Genomic DNA, 18,454 nt, shown 5'->3' with positions numbered 1-18,454 from the left:
GGAAATATATGATATTAATAAGAATAAAAAATAAAAAATGATGTAAATAATATTAAAAATGGATATGTTAAAATCTTTATTAGTATAATAAGAGTATATAAAATATAGAGTAAAAATTGGATAATAAAAAATATATATACCCTGATAATTTACTTATAAATGCCTTCAATAAATGCATCAATTTATCTCAAGATAGTCTTATTAATGGCATTAAAACGGTTAAATCCAAAAGCAATAAATTTATGACTAACTTTATTACGCAATTTTGCTCCGAACACATAGAAATTAGGAAAATTCTGAGGAGTAACTGGCATATTCTTTTGAATGACCCCGTATTGCAGAAATTCCTCCCAAGTAACCCTGGTGTAACGTTTAGAAGAGCCCCCACCATTAAGAGCACAGTGGCTCCTAGCCGGTTAAAAAATGTTAAAAGTAGTAGTGAATTTTTATCTGCCTATAAAGCCCCCCTTAAGGGTATTTTTAAATGCGGCAAGAGGAACTGTCTATGTTGTACTTGTATCGCACATAAAGATAAGAACTTTAAATCAACTAGTACGAACAAAGTTTTCCCTGTTAAGGAGTTTCTTTCCTGCACCACTGACTTTGTGATTTATTTGATTGAGTGCGAATGCGGTAAGCAGTATGTGGGTAGGACAACCCAACCACTGCATTTGAGAATTAACTCTCACAGACACAATATTAACCCTCCGTCAGGCGCAATATAGATTCTCCTCAGTTCATGCGCAATGTGCCTGACAAGCACAGGTCAGAAAACCACCTATAGTAGCTACATATTTCAATTTCAGGACTATAGAAGTAGTCAGTGACCTTCATAGGAATGTATTAAAAGAGATTACACCAAATCAGATGCAAAAAAAACATTAACCATAAACTTATTAAAACTAAAAGTACCACTTTTCGGTAGTACCGCCAAATAGGCTCCAGTTATCTTTACTTAACTATTGCTTAAATATAAAATTATGGAAAAAAACTTAAAGGATATTGCACTTAGATGTTACTTAATTATTTTCTACTCATCTTCAGTGGTTTCAATTGCAGCAGAAGCAGCACAGGTACACTTAGAAAAGCAAGGCTGGCAGACGAAAGTTGCATGGGAAAGGCAGATTGATTCTTTACATATTTTGCAGTCATATTTAGAAAGCCTTCTGAAACCAGATACAAATGAGCAGGTAGTACAACTGCGTCTTTTAGAAGGTGGTAGAGTCGGTGTTTGTTCTGGAACGTCCTTGGGACGTCCTTTGTATTTTTATCTTTGCCCAAATAATAAGCTAGATCTGTGTCTGTTTCCTCTGTATCAGTGTCATCACCATCCTGCTCTGTTCCAGAATCAGTGTTACATTCTGCTACCTCATCTTCAGATGAAATGTCACTAGATTCCTCTAAATCCTCAGTTAACTGCTGGTTCTTCCTCATCATCTTCTAACAAAAAAATCTTCATTTCTTCTAAATGAAGGGGTTTAGATGAATCATACTGTTTTCTGGCCATTGCAGCAGAAAATCTGAAGCAAGAGAGAAAGAGTATGTGTTAGGGCGCAATGTGCCTTAGAAGCCACCCTCCTTTTGTCTAAGAAAACAGTACTTATGTACACTAACTTAGCATTAATCCTTCATAAAACAAGCTAAATACACAATCGTGATGAATAAAAAAAGAAAATACTAACCTTTCAATTTGTGTTGAAATCAGGCGCAATGTGCCTGAGAAGCCAAAGTGTTGATATCTGCTCACTAGAAGGTCTGCTGAGTCACTGTGATATCAGGTTTCACAGAGCCTGTAGAGTCAGGAGATAACTAGGAGGGGTGGGGTTTTCTGATAAGTGGGCAAGGAGAGAGAAGTGAAACTAATTACTGTGTGCCTGTCAGATCTATTGCGCCTGACGGAGGGTTAAAAAAGGGTTTTTGAAGCATGGTCTTTCTAGACACTGTACAGTTGAGCATAATAAAAATCCAAATGGTTTGAAAATCAGCCCCATTGAACATATTCCGAATAATATCACTGACAGAATGGGGTCACTTAATAGAAAGGAAGTTTTTTGGATTTATAGGCTGAATACTTTAAGACCTAATGGTCTTAACGAAATCACTGAAATTTTCCTGTAAAGATATATTGACACTTCCTCTCCTGGTCTGAATAATTTTTTTAAGCTGATATTCAGTCTAATAAAGTTTTATTCTTATTTATTTTTATGTGCAATATATCTTTATGATTGCGTTTTTATGTTCAACGGTTACCGTCCTCTGAACTTGTCATGCGTCTATAACTATTTCAGGTCTTATCATCTGTAGTTTTATTGTGTATAAGTTACTGCATGTATTATTTTATTGCCCTTGTTTCATGCTTCCAAGGTGTGGGACTCTCCTGCTCCTTCTTTTCTCCCTTCTCCCTCTGGACGCAATCTTTCTCCTTCCGATCCTCTGGGCATATTTCCCTCTTTGAATCGGCTCCCTCTTCTGTGTGCCTCTGACCTCGGGACTGTCTATAGAAACGTCCTTTCTCCAGCGATTCTAATAGGTTTATCAGACATGCATACACCATCTCTTTCTTTTAATATTAAAAAACTCCGTTTTTTATCAACTTCTTATTTTTGTATTGGGTCAGACATGTTTTTATTCATATATGTATATATATATTATTTTTTATTCATATATATTTTTTATTATCCAATTTTTACTCTATATTTTATATACTCTTATTATACTAATAAAGATTTTAACATATCCATTTTTAATATTATTTACATCATTTTTTATTTTTTATTCTTATTAATATCATATATTTCCACATAAAGACTTTCTTTATTCCTTTTTTCTCTTTTTCTCTCGGCAACATATCCTCTGCTCATTTGGAGTAGCGGATTATACAGCGGCTATCACTCCTTTTTGTTCCTTCTCTGCGGGTTCGTTTAGCGCTTTCTTCATTTCTTTTTATTTTTTCCTTTTTTTCTTCTTCCTTTTCTTTTCAATTAATTATCTGGAAATACACCAAATGAATTAATTTTGTCGGATGTACCAAGCTTTTAACATTTTTTGATACTGATGACCTCTGACCTTTATCCCCCTCCCAACATGTGACTCTTGGCGCCAATATTTGAATTGTGTATGCATAAAACCGGCAATGTCTTTACCTGCCTGTACATGTCATCCCCTGAGGAAGAGGTTTTTATGACCTCGAAACGCGTTGGGAAATAAATATATTAAGCACACAACTTGTGAGGAGTGATGGTCTGGCAGCGCACGTTTTAATCCATAAAAAATCCTACTAGTGAATCCTGCACAATTTTGCACTTTCAAAGGAACCTGTTTCCATGGAAGAAAATGTTTGTGAAACCACCTTGTTGGATTATCAGCAGACAAGTGTTCGGAGTACTGTTTCAGTGTCAAGAATGAGGGACATATTTGCGGATTATTTTCTGTTACCAGAAGAAAGAGTTGACAGGCAAGATGACAAGGTATAATTTTATTTTTATTTTTTTTTTTACCAAGGTTTCTTTTTTGGATAAGAAAAACTTTAGTAACTTTTCCTTTTTTCTTTCATAGTTTTGATACCTTTACACCAATTGTGGGTAATAACAGTGTTGTGTTTTTTTTACCTTTACACCAGCGGTGTACTTTGAAATGTTACCAAGTGTTGTGTATTTGTATCTGTACGCCACCGGTGTACTTTCAACCTTTACCAAGAACTAAAGAAAAAAGTAAACTACACAATAAAATTGTTTTGAAACAAAAACATGTTTATTTTTGCATTTTTTCAAAATTATATACTGTTTTTTATTTTTTAGAAAACTGTTATTTTTATTTTTTAGAAAACTTATTTTAATTTTTTTATAAAATTAAAGATGCCGGTATTGTTGGGAGGGGTTAACAGGGTTGACCACATCGAGAGGGGGGTGGAGGACTGGGAACGGAGTTGGTGAGGATCAGAAGTGGAAGGGGGTTGAAAACATGAGGTTGGGACGGGAGTTGATGGACAGAGGAGGTTTGTGGGAACATTGAAGGTGTGTGTTGGGGTGGGTATGGTGAGGGAATTGGGGTATAATGCTATGGGGAAGGAAGGTACTGGGTAGAATGGAATGGGGAACTAGAGAAAGGAGAAGGAGTGGTAGGAGGATGGATGGGTGAAGGATGGACAGAGGGAGGATGGACGGTGGAATGAGGTGATGGAATAGGTGCATGGGATGCTTTGGACACTGCAGCCACTAGAGCATTGTGACAGGTTTGCATCACATGCATCTGCTGGTGAGTATTTAAACCTTCCATTTGCCGGACAACTGAATGAAAAAAAATATGTCTCGGCGTCTGGTTTGACTCTGCATTCATCTGTTCCATGTAGCTTCTGAGTTCCATGATACTTTGGTTTATCATGTTCAACCCAGAAGCTAACTGCTGACCATAAATGTGGAAAGCATTCTGGACGGATGAGTTCAGACTCAAACAGTCAGACAAGGTCATCCTTTCCAGACCTCTCAGACGCTGCCGTCCAGAACCAAAAGTTGGTCGAGATGTTGCGGCAGTGTCAGAGGGGTGGGGTAAAGGGTACTGTAAATTGTCACCAGCAGCTTCATGTGATGAAGTCTGCCCTGCTGCTCCAGTGCTGGTGGTGGGGATAGAGGGACGAGACAAGAGGGAAGGTACAGAAGGGTCGGATACATCGATGTGGTCACCGGTGGCAGTCTCCGAAGGGATCCCTCCAGAGGGAGGCAACTCAGAAGCAGGCTCCCGAGTGCTGCTGACGGTGCTAAAAAAAGAGAAAAAAAAATATATTAATATATTGATTTCATTTGACATTGCTGAAAAAAAAATTGGTTAAACATGTAAACATTTGTACTGCAGAAATGGTGTGTGGAATATTTACCTTCTGCTCACCATCGTCGACCGGAGGAACAACAGGGCTCTGTAATGTTTATACTGGGTGCTCCTGCGTCCTCTCGATCCACTCGGGGCCTGCATCTCCTTGTTGAAGTCCCTCTTTAAGCGATCCCTGAGCGATCGCCACTGTATGATAACGCTGTCACCTGTGAAGGAAAAAAAAGTGGTTAGTATTCAACACTTCACATGCTGTAATATAAGTTACTGAAATTGGAATACTTATGCACAAAATCCCTGGCCCTCGCATCGAGCTCCTCCCAGTTCTCAGCAACCTCCGAACACACCTCATCCCATAGCCGTCAGGTGGTTGGTTGGTCGGCATGTAAGAGGTTTGCTATGTTCCACAGCAGCTCCTGTGGTTGCACAACCTCAATGAGGGCATCCACATCAATTACAAGAGCCTCTTCCACATGTCTGTGGGGAGCACGCTGTGAAACCTGTGAAGAAAAGAAATAATAAAAAAAAATGATTACATTCAAGCTCATGAGGTTCATTAATCAATCACCCAAATAAAGGGTTACTTACCGTTCGCTGACCACCAGAAGAATCACCTCCACGACGCTGGGATGTCCTGAGAGTCGCTCTAGTGTGGGCACCGGATTCTGAAGACTGTAAAAAAAAAAAAAAAAAAAAAAAATTTTCAAGTTGGATGGATGCGTAGTTATTGTGTGTGCTGTGATGAATGTTTGTGTTGGGTGTAGCATTATGTATGTATGTATGTGAGTTTTTGTATCTGTTAAACTTACACTCTGCGCGCCCCCTCCTTGCATTTCTCCACCCTGCATGTCTCCTCCTGGAAGCTCCTCAGATTCAACTTCCTGTGAAAACATAATACATGCATATAGGGTTAAAAAAAGTGCAAAATAAGAGTAAAAAAACAAAAAAAATTATTTACCTCAGTTCGCTGATGACGTGAGGGGGAGCTCCCAGAAGAAGACATTGCCGCGGCCAGGCTTGCGGGTCTGCTGCGGTCTGGCTGGCGGGTCCTTCCTCAACGGATCGCTGGCGGTTCTGCTGCGGCCTGGCAGGTCCTTCCTGAATGGATCTGCAAGTATAAAGACACTTGTTAAGCTACTATACAAAGGATAACAAAAGCTTTCAGGCCTTTATACTTACTGGGAAAACTGAAGTTTCTCCTATGCAGGTCTGGTGGGTGTGCTGCGGCCTGGCGGGTATGCTGTGGCCTAGCGGGTTCTTCCTGAATTGATCTGCAAGTGTAAAGAGAATTGTAATAACATTAAAAAAAATCTTCATTGGTATTACTGTGTGTAAATTCCCTTACAATCTCTCACTGAGAGGGTAACCACACTGTGATTGGATGTGTGTAATTCCCTGAAACTCTCACTGAGAGTATACCCAAGTGTTTGCATGTGTGTAAATTCCCTTGCAATCTCTCACTGAGCGTGTAACCACACTGTGATTGCATATGTGTAATTCCCTGAAACTCTCACTGAGAGTATACCCAAGTGTTTGCATGTGTAAATTCCCTTGCAATCTCTCACTTGAGAGTATAACCACACTTGTATACCAAAAACCAACACTTAATGTCACCTTTTTTGCACGTATACCCATACTTAATTTTACCTGGTTTTAAAATAATACTACGGACAGTTTTTATAAACAGTTTTTATTATTTTTTTTTCTTTTCACAAGTAGGAGCTACTTTGCTCGTTATTTTAAATACCACAATAAATGAAAAATAAAAAAACAGTGATATACTACAGTAACACCACAGTTACACCACATACAATACACAACACAATCACAGCACAATTGCAAATATGCAAATAAAATTACAGTACTATGAAAACAAAATGCAGTACATATAACATAGTAACATAGTAACATAGTTATTAAGGTTGAAGGGAGACTTTAAGTCCATCTAGTTCAACCCATATCCTATCCTAACTTGCCCTAACATGTTGATCCAGAGGAAGGCAAAAAAAACCCATGTGGCAAACAGTAAGCTTCACATTGGGGAAAAAAATTCCTTCCCGACTCCACATACGGCAATCAGACTATCTCCCTGCAACAGAAAAACAATTAAAGTATGAAAAAAAGCATAATAAAAATACACACACAGACATGCAACACTGGGAGGCCACGAACATATATGCAGGAAGGGAGACCACTCACACACAGGCAGGCAAGCCACAGACACACACAGACATTCCCCACACGAATAGTTTTATACTCACACAATTGCAGGCTTTGCTAGCAGGCTGTTGGTGAAATGGCAGGCCTCTCAGTCCTGGCTTGGTGCTGTGCAGCTGGGCAGGTGCTGGCAGGCCTCTTGCTCCAGGGGTCTTGCTGCTGGGCAGGTGCTGGCTGGCAGACTCTATCTCTGGCTCTGTCTCTGTCTTCAGCGTGGCTGGTGCCGGATGTCTGGGCCCAATGATTAATTAGCCCACCTTATATAGTTTTTGGATTGTCTGGAAAAGTATCTTTTTTTCTGAGCATGCTCAGTGCGAAAAAGCGGATTCCGCCGGCGGATTCCGCAAAATAGCGGATCCCGGCGGATTCGTCACCCATAGGTGCCCATTCTACCACATGGCAGACGATGGCGGATCCGCCGTCTCCCGCCATTTTGACGGCGCCAAAAAATATTGCAAAGTCCATTCACCTCAGAAAGAATCCGCCAGAAATCTGGCGGATCCGCCGAATAGCGGACGTAACGGACGACCATCCGCCAAAATCCGCCACTAATGTATCTCAATGGGAAAAAATGGCGGATCCGCCACAAGAAAAGCGGATCCGCCATTTTCAAGTTTTGGCGGATTTTGACTGATGTTGAAAAACTGATGTGTGAAACAGGCCTTAGGCAAATATGATCAAAACACATAAAAATAGCTATTGCAAACTTAATGGGTCAATAATTGCCTTTATGGCATCCCCATTGTATTTTATAAACCGTTGTTGGTTATAGTGTAGGTAGTTTATCCACTTTGCATTCTTAGTTACGGGGATGATGGGGTTAAACCCAACTGCTGTCTTGGTCTTGACTTTGAATTTGTCAGGTACCCCCTGTGTGCCCACACTGGTATCTATGCTTCTTAGCCAAAATTTACCTTTTTTGTCACCATCCTCCCTCCCAAGTTTAGTACTTGAGCCCAGTACATACAGTATAATCCTTGGTCACCTTCTGAGGGGTTCTCGATGGTGAGGTACAGAACTACGCATCCCTCCTTGGGGCAATGAGTGGCAGTGATGGGGAGTATTGAATCTGGAAGGCCCCTCTGGCCCTTAAAGGGGGCTTTGGACAGGGTCATGCGGCATAATAGGCTTATTCCCCATTTGTCTCTGCATTGTAGGGCCTGGACTGGTCGATGTCCCCAGTCCCTTTCAACAATGTGCCACCCAACAAGTGACCAATCCTCACAGTTTGAACCTTCCCCTGTTTTGGCAGTAGCGACACAGATGAATTGTGTACTTAACCAGATGTCAAACTGTGCTATGGGGCCTGGACATTCTACTATTAGACAGTACTCGAATTGATATGTTACTCTTGGGGTGGAGACATTATACCAGAATGTCACTATACCCTTCTCATGAGTGACTACCCCTTGGTGACTGACTACCCCTTGGGCTAGGAAAAGGATAAGTGCCAGACGGATGAAGAGTGACCGCCGCCACTGGACTCTGGATCAGGCATCTCCTTGCAGTGGGAAGCGTGGACCCATGGACTGTTGTGATAGTTGACAGGACTCTGAACGGGCTGTCATCTCTAGGTTCAAGGATACGTCTGTTGAACTTCTTGGTGATGAGGACTCAGTCATAGGGCAGAATCTGGTGGGCTCCTAGGTCCTCAGGATCTGGGATGGATAGAACTTGAGAACATATTTTAGTCACATGTTTTATTTAACTTAACAATAAACTTAGTCTGCATATAGATGACTATAACTAGTGTGTGTGCATGTGTATGGGTCACGTATGTGTGCTTGTGTGTGTGTGTGACCCAAGGGAAAGACTAAAACTCTTATGCTATGGCTCCCCTGATTCCTGTCCAGCAGCAAGTATGTAGGGTTTTTTGTTCGAGGCCTTAAATTTTCCTTGTCCATCCTTAGGTGTATTTCATCCTGTGTAGCTTCATCTTGGGTCCATTTCTTCTTTTCTTCTTTGAAAGCTTGCTTCTCCATAGTCATCCATGTAGTATAATAGATTTCCTTATAGATTGTAAGCTTGTGAGCAGGGCTCTCGCTTCTTCTGTTACTGTTGAAATTTGTTACATTATATTTTTCCCCCAGGGTTATCCTTTTCCCTCTGTTTCTGGATCCATATTAGAGTACAGATGAGATATTTCTGTGTCAAGTGGTGTCACTGCTGCTTCTTTTGCTGTTAATTCAGCTAGTCTGCTGCCCACTGCTTCCCTTGAGGTGTCTCCAGTGTGTGTCTTCACCTTTTTCCACCGCAACTCTTCCTGGCATCAACAAGGACTCCATTAGTTCTTCTATGGCTTTGTGGTGTCTGACCGGCATTCTGTTAGCCTTGATGATGGCTCTTTCACTATAGATTGGTCATAGCTTCATGTTGAGTGGATCTCTTATATGCTTCTGTCAAGGTCCGCAGTCCTGCTTTTGTGCGGAGGCAGTGTGGTCTGTATACCTTGATCTATCCACAAAGAGCGTCAGGTCAGGATCTTCCAGATGTTTTTTTGCCTCATGACAGCGAGACAATCGCTTTGAGCCATTTCAGAGTCGACTACCTCTTCCACTGGTGTGTCAGAGATGTGGTATTCACCCTCCCCCCTCTTGGCAGAGGTAGAAGAGTAGCTGGCTTATGGACAGCACATCTGGAGATGGTGGCGTTGTCCGGGAGCAGATTAGGGCATTGCAGACGTAGGTGGCAGACAGGTGCTTAGGGCCAGGACCTTCAATTGGTGACCCAAAATGATGTCAGAAGCCTTGTCCAGCACATGTGGGTTGCAAACACGGCTGTTTGCTGGTTGGGACTCCACGAGCCACTGGGTCAAGTCTGGGAGAGTAGTAGCCAGGAGGGCTTTGTCTTCCTCCGTGAAGCTTTCTCAGGACTCCAGTTGCATGGTCAGGCTCCTCTATGACAAACAGACAGAACAGTTCATTATAGCCTGGCAGTTCTAGAGCTGGAGAGATGTGATTGCAGATTAGCATAAAAAAACAATCGATGGCCTCCTTGGTTAGCCTTTAAGTAGGTACAAAGGGGTTGAATGGGTAGAGAAGCATTATTGGCTCCAGGGACGGTAGTATGGACCAAGTCCAAGCCAGCTGTGGGGGCTTGGATGGCAGGGGTATGTTCTGCACGTCTGTTTTCCTGTCCTCAGTCAGGTGTTTGGTTTGATGGGAAATGCAGTGTCCCAAAAACACAACTTTCTCCTTACAGAACTGCATCTTGTCTTCATATGCCTTGCAAGAACTGTAGTAAGGAGATGTACTCTGAGCTTCTTTCAGGGTGTCAGCACAGAGGTGGAGGTCATCCACATACTGTAAGAGAGTGGCAGTGGGATGTGTCCTCTTCCAGGGCTCCAGGACCATGGTCATCGAGGCATCATAGTCCAAGCATATTTCCGATCCTCATGTGTGAAAGCAAATAGGTGCTGGCTTGCAGCATGTAGGGGTAAACTGAAGAAGGCATCAGCCAGGTCAATCAACGTAAACCATTGGGGGGTGGGTGTTATTGATGAAAGCAGAGTGTGTGGGTTTAACACAATGGATGTGTACAGTACTGTGGCTTCATTGACAGCACACAAGTCATGTATCATGCAGAACTTGGTGGGAAGGATTGCAGATTGTTAAATGGATGATGGGTACTGCAGTTTCCTTGGTAGCAGGGCTCCTGGCTTCAGTTCCACAGTCTGGAGCCTGCCAATATCTTCCGGGCCTCGTGCCTGTAGTGAGTCTGGGATCAGGGCCATCTGTTCAACGTGTACATGATGTACAGGTATGTCCTGTAAAGAGAAGAGACCATACACTTCTGCAGCGGATAAGTCAATGTCCCTGATTACGCTTCTGGCTGCATCAGGACCCACCAGGAATTTGAGGGGAGTATCCCCAACCGCTATCAGGGCGAGATATGTTGTTTCTCTCTTGAATTTTTGTGAAATGTAAGAGTATATGTACTTTCATGGGTACGTACATTTTACATGGAGGTTGTGGGGCTCAAGGGCTAGACGCATCCTTGGCCAAAGGGAATATCCTGCTGTAATTTGAGCGAGCCTTTCTAAATCTGTCCATGAGGCAGAGTGCCTTCTGTATTTGACTCATCCTTTTATAAAATGGCATGGGATTTTGCACTGGGTCTGGCAAGCTGCTCGCTAGGGTATCTGTCTCCTGGTATTTCCAGGAGTCCTTGCGTGGGTAGATTGTGTATGAGAATATAAGCTTTGAGGCTTAAAAGATGATGATGATGATGTCCCCTCACCATATAGCGATGGATGCTGTAGATTATCAGTCTGAGCTTATTGATTCACGTCTTCCCTGTTTTGCTTGATCATGTATCTCCATGCATTAATTAATGGAGCTGTAGTGGAATAGTGGATGCTGGACAGGATGTAGCATAAGGTGTGCCATCTGTATAGATAGTTGGAAAGAAGGTAGGACTATTTGGGTTGGTCAGCTGACAGTTAGAACAAGTCTCACGATATTCTGCATTCTGCGTTTGACAGCTGGCACATGTCCAGCCATCGGGAATGTATATAGGAGGTATAAATGACTGTAACGCAGATGTTGCAACTGACACTTTTCCCGTGTAGGCGCCTGTTTGGCATGAAATTCAGTAACCTTGTAGTATTCCTCTCCACATCTCTTTCTTCTAACTTTCCTTACCATCTTATAAAATGCTTCAGGGTCCTGTAAGACCTCATAGTACCTGAGGCTGGGACGCTGCTCTCTACTCAATAGCACATTCTTCCGTTCCTTCTTATCTAATCCTCCTCCTGGAGGGTTCTTAACATGCGTTTTCTTTCTTCGCTCCGCTATGGTTCATTTTTGTCTTATAGGTGTTGACTGACTACTCCCACCCATTCTATCATGTGAATTCTGAGTGCCTCTGAGGGACATGTGTGTCTTATCTCTTGAGACAAGTTCAGATGGATATGTGAATGTCATGATCCCAGTGCGGGTTTTTGAGCTGCACGTCAGGGGTTAATGTCTGGAGCTCAGTGCAGATTTTGACCTGCACACCTGGGGTTGATGATTGTGGCCTCTTTCTGGTTCTGGGAGAGCTTCTTAAACCCCTGAAAGCTCCAATCCCTGCCAGTTATACTTTTGCCTTTGGCCGAGTGTGCTGACCTCTGTGTGCCTGTGCCTGTTCGTTGTTATAGCTTGTTTATATGGTTCTGACCCGGTTCTGTTTCCAGTTGTGAGTTTCCCTGTTGACTCTGTACTGTGCTATCCTCTCTGTGTATGACTCATTGACTACGTCCTGACTATCCTCCCTGTCTATGCCCCTTGGTAACTTTGTCTCGCAGTTACCCTGCTAGGAGTTCTCTTGCAGCTCCTAGCTCTCTGGAGTTTAGGCCACGCCCCTAGCAGTCACGTGCTTCAGGTCCTGCGGCTCTGAAGTACGCATCTACTCGGCTGCTGCCCGCTCCACAGGTATCTTTGAGCACAGTTCGCTTTACTCAGGACACGCGCACTGGCTCAGTGAGCAAGTTCAGTGCGGTGTTTCTGACATTAAAACTGGCCTGCTATTTTTTTTTTCTTTCCTCACTTCTGCAGCATGGACCCAATGTGTGCTTTATCTGAGCAGGTGAAATGCTTGACTCAGTCACTGCAGAAGCTTAGATTGGAACACCAAGTTCTGGCCCAGTCCCAATGGCGGGTTGAGGGCTCAGTTCAGGGGGTACTTTCCGCAGGCTTCCAGCAGGTGGGGAATAGAGATGTCATTTTAGTCCCACCCGAATCCCCAGTTAAATTGCCAGATATGTTTTCTGGTAACAAAGATGATTTCAGAGCATTTAAGGAGGGCTGTAAGCTCTTTTTCGCTTTGAGACCCCGCTCCTCTGGGGATGATAAACAGAGGGTGGGGGTGGTTATGTCCCTGCTTAGGAGGTCCCCACGAGCCTGGGCATTTTCACTTTCCTCTTCTGCCCCTGAGAGAATGTCTGTGGATGCGTTTTTTGAAGCCTTAGGGCTTATTTATGATGAGCCTGATAGAGTGCGTTTGACTGAGGACAAGGTGCTGTGTGTCTGTCAGGGGGAGCACTCAGCCGAATGGTTCTGTATTGAATTCAGATGTTGGGCAGCCGAGATTTCCTGGAGTGATGCTGCCCTTCGGGGGCTGTTCCGTAGAGGCCTGTGTTAACGTCTGAAGGATGCTTTGGCACTCCATCCTCTGCCTGACTCCCTGGAGGATGCCATGACCCAAGTGGTTCGCATGGATCGCAGACTGCGGGCTAGAGGCATTATGCAATGGGAAACACCATTATTCTTCAGTGGAGATGAGACCCGGACTCTTCCTGTGGCTATGGAGGTGAGCGCTGTCACCTGTGAGGAAAAGGAAAGAAGACGCCGCCGGGAGAAGCAGTTGTGCTTCTATTGTGGGGAATCTGGACACTGGAAGAAGGACTGCCCCTCCTGTCCATCATCCTCCAAGATGGCGGGAAATGACTAGCTCTGGGTAGTAGTCAAGGAGGCTACCCAGACCTTCAGGTACAATTTTCCTCACGTGCAAAAATGGTGCTGCAGGTGGAACTGGAACTTGGTAATGGTCCGGTTCAGACTACTGCTTTTGTTGACTGTGGTTCTGCTGTGAACCTGATTGACTGATTGATACCAAAGTTATGACTCTTAATAAGTGTTACGGTGTTACTAGTACAAAAGAGGACAGAAAAGGTACCCGAAAGTGGACCCTCTGGGTCACGGCTCCAGAGCCCCCGAGGGCGAGCGCCCAGGTGAAGACTGCCCCCTATACAGGGAGCGTTAGGGACAGACCCCCAGGGGATAGAACCACGACAGCCGGAACCAAAGGGGCGACTGGGCAAATAGACGTGTTAGGAGGCACAGAATTATCCGTAGAGTTTAGACACCGAGACACACAGAGACCTAGCAAGGCATCGGGCTGGAGAGCCAGGGGAAACAAGGACTGGAGGCTGCAATTAGAGAAGGAGCACAAAGAAGTATAAGGCAAGAGAGAGGACGAACAACAGAAAGGTACGGTGCGGGATAAGATGGAGGCAGGAACAGGACAGAGGAGCTGGATGGGTATGGGAGGCAAGAGACCCCGGGCACAGAGGGCAAAGTCAGAGGCTGCGCAGACTGAGGGCAAATACGAGGTACCCGGAGGCGTAGCACAGTGCAGACAGAAACAAAGAAGAAGAGGCCTGAGGAGACAGCGAACGCCGCACGGGGCAGAGTCTCCGTATTTGACAATCAGGCGTCTTACCTGTCCAGATGCCAAGCATATATAGCAGTGGGCGCCGCCATGGGGGGCGGGGCCAGCGCGTCACACTACTCAGGAGGCTGTGCGTCTGGTGTAAGGCTGTGAGCAAGTGCCCGACGCCGCGGGAGCCAGAGGCCAGGTGCGAGGACGCGCTGCAAAGCAGGAGAGCGCCGGGTGGAGCGCGCAGAGAGGTAAGGGGCTGTGACAGTACCCCCCCTTTACGCCCCCTCCTCCTAACATTGGAGAGAAACTGTTCCATAATGCGCGGAGCATCAATATTCTCCTGAGGCTCACATGATCTCTCCTTGGGACCAAAACCCTTCCAATCAATCAAAAACAGATTCTTTCCTTTAACAGTCTTCATAGCCAAAATATCCCGTACCTCAAAGGTGTTGTCAGAGCTACATGGTTGGGAGATTTGGGAAGGTGCAGAGTGGAAGTGGTTAAACACTGCTGGCTTAGGGAGAGATACATGGAAAGTGTTGGGAATCTTTAGTGAGGCGGGTAATCTCAACTTGTAGGAGGGGATTTTCAACCTGATATGCCAGGAAGCTAACCAAACCTTATCCCCAGGGCGATACGGAGGAGCGTCTAGCCAACTCTTGTCGGCATACCGCTTCATTCTGAGGCTGGCACTCTCAAGAGCTACTTTGGTCTCCCTCCAAATCTGAGAGAAGTCCACAGACAAGGAATCTGCTGCCAGCACACCCGAGGTAGGGGGATACAGGAAGAGGAATGCCGGGGTGTTGACCAAAAACCACAAAAAAGGGAGACTTGGTAGAGGCTTCACTTGGATGATTGTTGTAGGCGAATTCCGCCCAAGGAAGATGAGAGACCCAGTCATCTTGATGAGCATTGGAAAAATGCCAAAAGATAAGTTGTTAGCGCTTGGCTGACTCGCTCGACTTGGCCATTCGACTGGGGGTGATAGGCTGAGGAGAAGTCCAACGCTATCTTCAGCAATCTGCAGAGAGCTCGCCAAAAACGGGAGGTAAACTGAACCCCTCGATCCGAGACAATATGCTGAGGGAACCCATGGAGGCGAAAAATGTGAAGCAGAAAGATCTTTGCCAACTTGAGAGCGGTAGGCAAACCAGGCAGAGCGATGAAGTGGGCCATTTTGGAAAATCGATCCACGACCACCAATATTATCATACATCGAGAAGAGGGGGGCAAATCAGTGACAAAATCCATGGCAATATGGGTCCATGGGTTGGCAGGTACTGGTAACAGATGCAAGAGTCCCGAGGGAGGATGTCGAGGAACCTTGTTCCAGGCGCAAGAAGGACAGGAGGCGATGAAATCTTGCACGTCCTTGCAAAGCGAAGGCCACAAGTAATGGCGGAAGACAAGCGAGAGAGTCTTTTTAACTCCAGCATGTCCGGAAAATTTTGATGAGTGACTCCAGCGGAGAACCTTTGATCTATCTCCACTCCGAACAAAGGTCTTACCTGGGGGTGGGGAGACCAGGCTTAATGGGGTCACGGTAAGGATCTTGGCAGGGTCGATGAGATGGATTGGACCCTCCTCCTTGTCGACAGCCAGGAATGACCGTGAAAGAGCATCCGCCTTGATGTTCTTCTCCCCAGGTCGGAAGTGGAGTTCGAAGTCAAATCTTTCAAAAAAGAGTGACCATCTGGCTTGCCGTGGGTTGAGCCTTTGGGCGGACCGAAGGTAGGAGAAATTTTTGTTATCAGTAAAAATGAACGACTGGAGGGCACCTTCGAGAAGATGGCGCCATTCCTCAAGAGCCATTTTATGGCCAAGAGTTCTCTATCTCCCACAGCATAATTACGTTCAGGAGCGGAAAAAGCTTTAGAAAAGAATCCGCAGGTAAGAGTGTGACACGAGGAGGATTTCTGCAGAAGAACTGCTCCTGCTCCTACCGAAGATGCATTGACTTCGAGGATGAATGGCCTACTGGCATCCGGGCGTTGGAGTACAGGAGACTTAGAGAATTCTTGCTTCAGGGCCTCAAAGGCAGTCTCTGCATCAGGGGGCCAATGATTGGGATCGGCTCCTTTGCGGACAAGAGTGGAGATGGGTTTAGTCAAGGAAGAGAAATGAGGGACAAATTGCCTGTAATAATTGGCAAAACCCAAAAACCGCTGAATGGCCTTAACTCCGAGAGGACGAGGCCAATTGAGAACTGCCGAGACTATTTCTGGATCCATCTCTAATCCCGAGTTCGAGACGATGTAAGCAAGAAAAGGCAATGAAGTTTGCTCAAAGAGGCACTTCTCCAACTTGGCAAAAAGGTGGTTCTTTCTGAGACGTTGGAGGACTTGGCGAACTGTTATGATTGAGTCACCGTAGGAGGCAAAAACAGAAATACAAGCTAAGTCCAGAAAACCAGAGAAGTTGGCAACTATCAGATTGCAGACCCCTGAACCTATCAACACAACTAGCAGTAGCCGTGGGGGGTTCCTACGATACCCTAGACCCCTCGATCACAGCCGGAGAATTAAATAGGCCTAAAGAAAGAAAGGGGAAATCTAAACTGCCCCAGAGCAGACCCCAAAGCAATAGGCAGCTCCCAACATATAATGACGGTGAAGCAAGATGAAAACACTAACACAGACAGAAAGATAGATTGAGCAAAGCCGGGGCCCAAAACTACCTAGATAGGAAAGGACAGGAAGGCTGCTGTCTGCAATCTGCCAAAACCCTATCAAAGACATAAGCCAACAAGCTGATATGAAAAAGACCCTGAAGCAGCTAGGCTTCAAAAACTAAATCAGCACTCAGGTATTTTCAGAAGACAGAGCTAAAGGAATTCAGCACACCCCAGCAGGGAATGGCAGAAATCCAGAAAAACAAAGCAAAACAAAGTCAAAGCACAAATGCAAAAAGCCGAGCAGCAAACTTAGCTTTAGAAGAGCAGGAATTCAGACTGGTCTCCAAGGATCCCACAGAGAAATCACCCGCAGGGCAGAAGGGCGTCGGCAGCCTTATATCCAGTTAGTAACTCCACTCAGCCAGTCATCATCATCAGCCTCAGGTGTTTGATAATCAGGCTCACTACCTTTCTTTACCAGAAGAGGGAGTTCCTCGGGCCTCAATAGTGAAGGGGAAAATGAACTCACAACAGTACCTCCCCCTTGAGGAGGGGTCACCGAACCCTCAACCACGCCACCAGGGCGATCAGGGTGAGCCCGATGAAAGGCACGCACCAATCTTTTGGCATGAATATCAGAGGCAGAGACCCAGAAATTATCCTCCTGACCATAACCCTTCCACTTAACCAAATACTGGAGTCTCCGTCTAGCCAGACGGGAATCCAGTACTTTCTCTACCTCATATTCCATGTTACCTTCAACCAATACAGGGTCTGGAGGTGCCACCCCCGGAACAACAGGTTCAACAAACCTCTTCAACAAAGATTTATGGAACACATTATGGATTTTAAATGTGACAGGAAGAGCCAAACGAAAAGAGACCGGATTAATAATCTCAACAATCTTGTAAGGTCCAATAAATCTAGGCTTAAACTTAGGAGAAGCCACCTTCATAGCAATATTTTTTGATGATAACCACACCATATCACCAACCTTAAACTGGGGACCAATGGTCCTATGTCGGTTGGAAAACCACTGGGCCTTTTCCTGGGAAAGAGATAACTTATCCACCACTTGGTCCCAGATCTGGTGCATTCTCTCCACCACAGTGTCAACACCTGGGCAGGCAGAGGGCTCCACCTGCCCTGAAGAAAATCGAGGATGAAACCCAAAGTTACAAAAAAAATGTGACCTCAAAGTGGCAGAACTAGCTCTATTATTTAAAGCAAATTCGACCAAGGGCAAAAATGAAACCCAATCATCCTGATCAGCAGAAATAAAACATCTCAAATATGACTCCAAGGTCTGGTTTGTTCTCTCTGTCTGCCCATTGGTCTGAGGGTGAAAAGCAGAGGAGAAGGACAACTGAATTCCCAGCCTGGAACAGAAAGTTCTCCAAAATCTAGACACAAACTGGACTCCTCTGTCAGATACAATGTTCTCAGGAATCCCATGCAAACGAACCACCTGTTGCAAAAACAGGGGCACCAACTCAGAGGAAGACGGCAACTTAGGGAGTGGTACAAGATGAACCATCTTAGAGAACCTATCACAAATCACCCAAATAACAGTCATCCTTTGAGAGACAGGCATATTAGAGATGAAATCCATTGAAATATGGGTCCATGGCCTCTTGGGGACAGGCAAAGGCATCAACA

At 44.7% G+C, this 18,454-nt stretch overlaps 1 protein-coding gene and 1 long non-coding RNA gene across 10 annotated transcripts in view; one reads left to right on the top strand and one right to left on the bottom strand.

Annotated features, from left to right (window-relative positions):
* The window catches only part of ARID1B (AT-rich interaction domain 1B), a 2,758,190-nt gene that overhangs the window by 1,905,453 nt on the left and 834,283 nt on the right, over positions 1-18,454 (top strand). The window lies entirely within an intron of this gene.
* On the bottom strand, positions 818-1,804 carry LOC141098146 (uncharacterized). Its single transcript, XR_012234160.1, has 2 exons — positions 1,683-1,804; positions 818-1,520 (listed from the first exon to the last, which is right to left on the bottom strand). It is a non-coding gene; the product is annotated as an uncharacterized lncRNA (long non-coding RNA).

Source organism: Dendrobates tinctorius, unplaced genomic scaffold (assembly GCF_039654945.1).
Source record: "Dendrobates tinctorius isolate UK_male_01 unplaced genomic scaffold, ASM3965494v1 ptg000087l, whole genome shotgun sequence".
Taxonomy (NCBI): domain Eukaryota; kingdom Metazoa; phylum Chordata; class Amphibia; order Anura; family Dendrobatidae; genus Dendrobates; species Dendrobates tinctorius.
This window is presented reverse-complemented; position numbering and strand designations above follow the sequence as displayed.